We start from the raw sequence: 7,009 nt of genomic DNA on the forward strand, positions 1-7,009 counted from the left end.
ATACGTATATATATATATATATATATATATATATATATATATATATATATACACACACATATGTATATATCATTAGAAAGGTATCGATGATGCGATCATTATAAGACTAATGTTGAGTTCTTTCGACATTAGTTTAGTACAAATATCATTAAATCAATTTAAAATAGTATTATAGAGGGGTGTTTAATTGTTTATATAACTAAAAGGTCATTAAGTAATTATAGAGAGTATTTTTTGAAAATTCAACTAGTATAAATAAGAGCCTTGGGCTCTCATATTTCTTGCACTATTCTCTTGACTCAAGAGTCTTTCTCTCCTTATCCCCCGAGCATTTCGGTCCCTTGTGATTTGACTTCTCCTTCTGTAGGTTTTAGTATAGTAATGTGAGCGTTGAAGCGTTGCATGAGTCTTTCTTAGAAAGACTGAGTGATAAAGTTCTGCCCCTGCAGAGCCCGACTCCTAGCTAAAATCTCGTTGTAAGTAAGTTATGCATACCCTATTTTAATATAGCTTATATTTAAAATTAATATTGTTGTTATGAACTTATAATAAATATTTGAGCTATTATTATGACTTATATAAGTGTCGTTATAGTATTTTTTTTAACTACTCGCGGTACGAGGAATCTGGTTTAAAGGGCCGCATAGGGTTGTTGGATTTCAGAAGTGTTATACACCAAAATGGTCCTGCCTTTCCGTGTTTTATGTCTAGCCCTTGTCTGTACATAGTGGTTGGAAAGTATTGTTTAAATACTTATATAATAATAATAATAATAATAATAATAATAATAATAATAATTATTATTATAATAATAATAATAAGACTAATATTTAGTCAGGGTAAATATTAGACTAAAATCTAGTGGTAATAATAGTAGGTTTCGTCGAAGGAAATTATTTTAAAGTAAACGAAGCGTTGTCCGAGTACCGAGTCACCACCTTCTCAGGTGTGTGCATAGTTACTTTCATCTTACACATAAATATGAAGTATTTTATATAAATCATGTGGTATGTGTGCATATTATCTGAGTACTTGTTGTCTATGCTAGATGAACGATTTTATATAAGTTTTAAATGATTTACATTGTATATGTATTTTATATCTACGATAATGTTGGGGTAAAACATGGGTAGATGTAATAGATGGAATATGAGTTGGATGATGAGTTGGGAGGTGTTATAGACCACAATGTGAGGGTGAGAGGTGGACGATGTGAGAAGCCTTTCCCAAATGATGGCCCTGTCATTCAGGAGAGTATGGATGACAACCACGGACTATTCTAGACAGTCCGGTGGAACACTAACATGCTCGCAACCTGTAGGTGTTGTGAACGAAGTGTTCACCCGGTGTACTCTAAACCTTGGCGACCATGCAGACTTGGTTCTGAAACCTTGGTGATCATGTAGACTTGATGCCTAAACCCTGGCGACTAAGTAGACTTAGTACCCATTGTGTAAACCTTGGCGATCATGTAGACTTGATGCCTAACCCCTGGTGACTATGCAGACTTAGTGCTTGTTGTGTAAACCGTGGAAACTATCGACTTCGTGTAGATTCCTTAGGATGATCCTTAGGAATAAATGAACAAGGAATAACTGATTCTTAGGGTAGATCCTTAAGAATAAAGAAGATAATGGGGATGGGTAATTGGGTTGATTGCATAATTGTTTAAACATAATAATTATATTATTGTGGGTTGAAAACCCTATGTACTCACCATGTTTCCCAACCTGACCCACTCAGTTTATTTATATCACATGTGTTATTATGAAGTCACATTACACTGAGACATTAAGGAGATATAAATCACTACTGATAATGAATGTAAGTTCTGTTTATGCTTATGTTTATGTATTGAAGATGACATCCCAAATGTTTTTAAATGAATAAAAATACTTTTCTTCGGAAATGCTTTGATAACGTATTTATCATGTTTTACTGGGAACAAATTCTGCAAATTTTTTATGAAAAGAGGTACTCTGATTTTCATAAAGCATAAACAAAATCGGTCTTTTCTGGCCCTGAAAATGGGGATGTCACAGGAACCCCCCCACATGGTCTTAAGTAAGGATTCCATGGAAAGCCTCCAAGGTCTTACACCCAATTGCCTCTGGAAACCCCCGAGGTCATTACCAAGGATGTCACAGAAACTCTCCAAGGTCTTACACCCAAGTGCCTCAAGAACCCCCTGAGGTCTTTACTAAGGATGCCATGGAAACCCTCCAAGTTCATAAACCCAAGTGCCATGGGAACCCCTCAAGGTCTTTCATGCAAGTATCACAAATACAACTAGCATATCACACACAACGTAATAAACTAACATACCATATAGCAAATAATGGTCCGACCTTGGTGCCTTCAAACCATTGATATGGTGACAAGACTCACTTAGAATGCAGAAGCTCCCCTGAATAAATCCTTAGCTGCTGCCCCACCAACTTTCCAAGCTATCAATACTAGAACTATATAAATCTTAATTAATAGGCCAAAATGCTCAAGTTTGGCCCAAGGTCAAACTTGGTCAATAAATCAAACTTCAGGCTGAGCACATCCAGCATACTCATATCGTACGTATCGTGTAGTTACCAACCAGATCAGGGCCCCATTTCAGTACGCGCATCGTACTTAAAGGTACGCCCAGCGTACCTGGTCAAATGGTAATTTCCCATTAAGTGATAAATCTCTTGAGTCCTTTCATCCAACACTTAGAACTAGTCCCACAACATCATTCTAAGTCATAAAGTTTCCACCTTTATGACTTTCCATGTCTAGAAAAGGTCCAAAAGCTAAAACATTAACTTATTAATCCAACATGACATCATGATACTCTCATCGAAGGTATAGAAGGATCAATATTACATTTTTATGGATCCTAAAAGCTCCATAATGGATAAAGTTTCCAGCATTATCCATTAAAATGGTCGAAACCACCAAGATCTGGCCTTTAACCATCAAATGGGACCAAAAGTGCATCTTTTTCAAGTTAATTCATTAAGTCTAAGTCTCCAACCTTCAGATCTGAATCACAAGGATTTTTAGATGGATAAAGTTTCAAACTTTATCCATAACAAGGTCACAAACTTTCAAGATCTAAACTTTATGCACTAAAATAACCAAAAGCTCATAACATCCAAAACTAGATAGATTTAACAAATGCATTATAAAGATTCAAACTTTATACCTCTAGAAGATAGATCAAGGTGAACAAAGTACGGATCTACAACCTCCAATGTAACCAACACTTCTACAAGAAGTTCTTTCTTCTACAAGGTGCACCATGCATAGTCCACAACACTCAAAATCACCTTCTTTTAGCTTACAAGGCTCATCTAAGGCTAAAGTTTCATGAAAGGGGTGTTGGAGGGGTGGAGGCTGAGAATGGAGTGTGTTTGGGGGAGTTAAGGAGCTTAAATAGGGCTGACACAACGAAAATCGGGTTTGGGCACTAATTGCGTATGACCAGCATACTCCTGGTATGCCCAGCGTACTAAGGATTCCATTAGTATGCCCAACATACACCTTTTTGTACACTGGCTGCGTACGACCAGCGTACACCAATCTAATTACTTTTTACTTAAGACACATAGAACTAAAATCTGTAATTCATAAAAGAAGTCTGAAACACTACATTCCCATTTTACCCTTTGACTCCAACGTGTAAACCGAACTATTGGGTCACATATCTACATTACCCACATCCAAATGGGCCTAAATCTTACCTTTTTAAAGGCCCTAATTATGATAACCGATGTTCAGGCGACAACCTCAAATTAGGAATTGAATAGGAACAGGGTGTTACAATGGTGTATCTCCAAAATGGCATGATTCCAATAGAAGAAAAAAAGCAAAAGAGCATTCAGAACAAGAGTCTCAAGATTTGTAATAATCCAAAGTAGACTCTACAAAAGTTCATGCCAGTTCCATATCTTAAATGCTTGGAGGATCTTGAAGCTTCAGAAGTCTTCAAGGACATACATGAAGGTGACTGTGGTAATCACATTCGGGGTAGATCCTTATGCTCCAATACATTAAGAACATGATACTACTGGACAACCATGAAGAGAGATTCTTTTCTAAATGCTCAAAAGTGTGATGTTTTCCAAAGACATAACAAGATCCTGCATCAGCCAACAGAACCTCTACATCCTATTACCTCTCCATGACCATTCATGAAATGGGGAATAGATATAGTTGGAAAATTACCAATAACTTCAGGAGGAAAAATCTACATTTTGGTGATGACTGATTACTTCTCAAAGTGGATCGAAGCTGAAGCCTTCGTTCAAGTAAGAGACAAAGCGGTAGTCTCGTTTATTAAATGTTATATTTTGGCAGGGTTCAAGATCCTGACTAAAATCATAGGTGACAATGGATCCCAATTCATAAGAAAAAGGACAAGAGACTATTGCACGAGTTAGAGAATCAAAATGATAATGTCCACTTCTGTTCATCCCCAAGCTAATGATCAAGCATAATCCAATAATAAAATCATAGTAAACAACTTGAAGAAAATGTTGGATTAGAAAAAAGGAAGATGGATAGGAGAGCTTCCATTCGTCTTATGGGCAGATAAGATTACTTCCAAAGTAGCCATAGTTCAGACCCCCTACTCTTTGGTGTTGGGGACAGAAGCAGTGATCCCTACCGAAGTAGTGATCCCGAAGGCAAGATACTTACTCCAAGATCAAGAGAATAATGACAAGATCCTAGCCTAGGATCTTTACACCATTGATAAACTCAAAGATCTTGCCAAAATAAGCATTATTTCCCATCAACAAAGGATCACCAAGGCTTACAATAAGAACATAAAATTCAGAAGATTCCAAATAGGAGACTTGGTCTTAAGGAAAGAATTCCAAAACAACAAGGATCCAAGTGTAGGTAAATTAGCTCCTAAATGGGAATGACCGTATCTCATAAATGTTGACGCAGGAAAAGTAGCATATTGGCTAGCAACACTCGAAGGAATTATTTTACCAAGATCCTTGAATGTTATACATCTCAAATCATACTATATGTAAATAAGATCGACTGATCTTCAAAAAGACTAAGGTGCACACATTTTTTACCTTAAAATTTTTATCATTACTTATTTCCTCCTTGAATATATTACTAACTTAAGCATCGGAACGACGTTAGCTAGACTAATGCCTACCCCTAGCTAAAGTTTCCTATGCAGAACAACATACAACTAAGTATCCTCAAGATCCTTAAAACATAGGGATCCTAGAGGATAATGATCCTAAAACATAAGGATCCTCGAGGTTGAAGATCATGAATCACAAGTCTCTTGACACGCCAAAAATGTCAGCATCTTGGTGATTCCATTATGTCAATGGTATGATTTTCAAACTATTATATACACAAGCTAGAGACTGATCATATCACCTACATTAAAGGGTACTTAATCCCCTCTAAGTTTAAAGAGCTAATTACCTCCTTCACACAAACAAAGGTTTATACACCTCGCATGAACGCACGATATCTAACTATGGGATACGAATAAGGGGATCATTTCACAATGTAGTGACTTGGCAACCCTCTTATCTTTTAACATGATTTAAGATCCTCAAGGTTTACAACATTTTCATGTTATCCAAAAATTGGGATATTGCCCTAGTGATTACATAAGTCTTATGACATTTTCATGTTATCAAAATTTGGGATCTTACCCCAGAATTTACATAAGGTTTCTAAATCCTTTATGTTATGACACATTGAGATTTTTCCCTAGAAGATACATTATAATATAAGTAGGGAGATTTACCAAGGAATGCGTCACAAGTTGGGCTCCTCTCCAATATATAACATCAACATGTTATTGGTTGAATTTATGGTGTTACCCAATAATATTATCAAAGTTTATAACCTAAACATGTTATCCTAAGAAGGGAATTCCCCCGTGGGGTCCTCATCATCATGGAACCTCACCATTAAGGATCCTCATCGATGAAGAGCCTTACCATCAGGAGTCAACATCGATCCTAGGTTCTTTTCGAGGCTAAGGTTTATCCTCAGTAAACTCTTAGGTTAAAGAGCTTATGAAGCTTAAAGAAAAACTTGAAGATAATTAGGTTCCATCTATCCTTAATCTCGAAAGGCTCTAAGTTTAAGGATCCTGAGCAAAAATCATTTGGTTATCAGAATTCAAGCGCGATTAAAATAATTCACTAAGAAGATTTTGTCATCGGATTATTTGTAGGAACCAAGTTTTATAGGATCCTAATATCATATTAGTCATGCAAAGAAAATCAAGAGATATAAAAAGGAAATGCTACCATGTCATTTAAAAAGGGGTTTCATAACAACCCAACCAAAAAATTACTTGTTACATTACTAATATAAACAAAAACTACGTAAACTAATTTTTTGTAGGCCTATACCTTAGCCTGGTAATCATCGACCATGCCTTTCTTCTCCGCTCCATCGATTAGTTGCAATACATGATCTTAAGTGGCGGTTGCAGGCTTACTAGTAAATTTGGCCAGTGCCTCGCGCCACCCGTCCACGTCCCAGGAACCTACATTCTCATCAGAGATCTTGGCCTCCCAAGCAGCTATCGCTGCACTGACCTTCACATTAGAGATCACTTCCTCCATCTCGTGCAAGTGATCTGACTCCTTCTTAGCCTTCTCCTTTCTGAGAAGCTCCATTCTCCTCAGCAAATCCACATTGGTCGCTCACATCCTCTCCTGTCCCTGAAGGGTTTGTTCTTCCCTTTCCACTCGGATCCTTAGATCAGCTGAAACATGACAGAGACCTAAAACAAAGAAATGGTGGGTCAGCAAAAGGTAGAATAAAAAGACGGAACAATAATAAAACCCATACTTAAAGCTTGGGAGAAAGAGACCAATTTATGGAGTGCTTCCTCAGCTCCAAGGCTCTCTAAAGATAAAGTGGCTAACTCAAAAATTTTCCTTTTCTGGGATCCCGAGTTCCTCACTGTAAGGTCAGTAGCTGATTTCTTGGGAGGAAGAGAGGATGAGCTCTTCTTCTTCACTTTCAGCTG

This window comes from Lactuca saligna, chromosome 7, assembly GCF_052625555.1.
Source record: "Lactuca saligna cultivar CGN05327 chromosome 7, ASM5262555v1, whole genome shotgun sequence".
Taxonomy (NCBI): Eukaryota; Viridiplantae; Streptophyta; class Magnoliopsida; order Asterales; family Asteraceae; genus Lactuca; species Lactuca saligna.